Below are 1,965 nucleotides of genomic sequence, written 5' to 3'. Positions count from 1 at the left end.
TGACTTGTTGAGTCAATATTTTGTTCTGAGCCAATATGGCATTCAGAGTGTCAATCTCAAGAACTCCTTTCTTCTGATTAGTCCCATTGTTCACAGGATTCCTTTCAGAAGTGTACATGAATTGGTTATTTGCAACCATTTCAATTAGTTCTTGAGCTTCTGTAGGCGTCTTCTTCAGATGAAGAGATCCTCCAGCAGAGCTATCCAAAGACATCTTGGATAGTTCAGAGAGACCATCATAGAAAATACCTATGATGCTCCATTCAGAAAGCATGTCAGAAGGACATTTTCTGATCAATTGTTTGTATCTTTCCCAAGCTTCATAGAGGGATTCTCCATCCTTCTGTCTGAAGGTTTGGACTTCCACTCTAAGCTTACTCAATTTTTGAGGTGGAAAGAACTTTGCCAAGAAGGCATTGACTAGCTTTTCCCATGAGTCCAGGCTTTCTTTAGGTTGTGAGTCCAACCATGTCCTAGCTCTGTCTCTTACAGCAAAAGGGAATAGCATAAGTCTGTAGACCTCAGGGTCAACCCCATTAGTCTTGACAGTGTCACAGATTTGCAAGAACTCAGCCAAAAACTGATGAGGATCTTCCAATGGAAGTCCATGAAACTTGCAATTCTGTTGCATTAGAGAAACTAATTGAGGCTTAAGCTCAAAGTTGTTTGCTCCAATGGCAGGGATAGAGATGCTTCTCCCATAGAAGTTGGGAGTAGGTGCAGTAAAGTCACCCAGCACCTTCCTTGCATTATTTGCATTGTTGTTATTTTCGGCTGCCATGTCTTCTTCTTTGAAGATTTCTGTTAGATCCTCTACAGAGAGTTGTGCCTTAGCTTCTCTTAGCTTTCACTTCAAGGTCCTTTCAGGTTCAGGGTCAGCTTCAACAAGAATGCTTTTGTCTTTGTTCCTGCTCATATGAAAGAGAAGAGAACAAGAAAATGTGGAATCCTCTATGTCACAGTATAGAGATTCCTTGAGGTGTCAGAGAAGAAGAAAAATAGAAGGAAGAAGGAGAAGAATTCGAACTTAGTCAGACAGAGTTCGAATTGTGCATTGAGGAGGAGTGGTACTCCATAAATAGAAGGATGTGAGAAGAGAGGAGGAAATTTTTCGAAAATTAATTAAAAAGATTTTAAAAGCATTTTGAAAAACTTTAATTTGATTTTCGAAAATCAAGAGTGAGAAAGGAATCAAGTAATTTTTGAAAAAGACTTTGAAATTAGAAATCAAAAAGATATGATTGAAAACTGTTTTGAAAAAGATGTGATTAAAAAGATATGATTGAGAAGATATGATTTGAAAACAATTTTAAAAAGATTTGATTTTAAAAATTAATGACTTGCCTAACAAGAAAAGATATGATTCAAACATTAAACCTTTCTCAACAGAAAAGGCAACATACTTGAAATGTTCAATCAAATCATTAATTGTTAGCAAGTATCTTTGAAAAAGGAAAGAAATTGATTTTGAAAACATTTGATTGAAAAGATATGATTTGAAAAAGATTTGATTTTGAAAAACTTTGAAAACTTGAAAAAAAAAATTGATTTGAAAACAAAATCCTCCCCCTTGTGCCATCCTGGCGTTAAACGCCCAGAATGGTGCACATTCTGGCGTTTAACGCCCAATGCACTACCTTTTTGGGCGTTAAACGCCCAACCAGGCACCCTAGCTGGCGTTTAAACGCCAGTCTGTCCTTCTTCACTGGGCGTTTTGAACGCCCAGCTTTTTCTGTGTAATTCCTCTGCTGCATGTTCTGAATCTTCAGTTCCCTGTACTATTGACTTGAAAATAGAACCAAGATCAAATAAACAATGCATGCAAGACACCAAACTTAAAATTAGACACTAGACTCAAACAAGAAACATAAAATATTTTTGGTTTTTATGATTTTGAAATTTTTTTGGATTTTTCGAAAATTATATGGAAATAGAAAATAAAGGTTTCAGAATTCTCAATTAGGA

At 36.2% G+C, this 1,965-nt stretch overlaps 1 non-coding gene across 1 annotated transcript; it reads left to right on the top strand.

Moving 5' to 3' along the window:
- Nucleotides 1-268: 268 nt before the first annotated feature.
- Nucleotides 269-376, top strand: LOC130937318 (small nucleolar RNA R71). Its single transcript, XR_009068540.1, has one exon. It is a non-coding gene; the product is annotated as a small nucleolar RNA R71 (small nucleolar RNA).
- The last annotated feature ends 1,589 nt before the right edge of the window (nt 377-1,965 follow it).

This window comes from Arachis stenosperma, chromosome 6, assembly GCF_014773155.1.
Source record: "Arachis stenosperma cultivar V10309 chromosome 6, arast.V10309.gnm1.PFL2, whole genome shotgun sequence".
Taxonomy (NCBI): Eukaryota; Viridiplantae; Streptophyta; class Magnoliopsida; order Fabales; family Fabaceae; genus Arachis; species Arachis stenosperma.
Note: the sequence above shows the minus strand (reverse complement) of the source record. Positions and strands in the feature narration are given on the sequence as shown.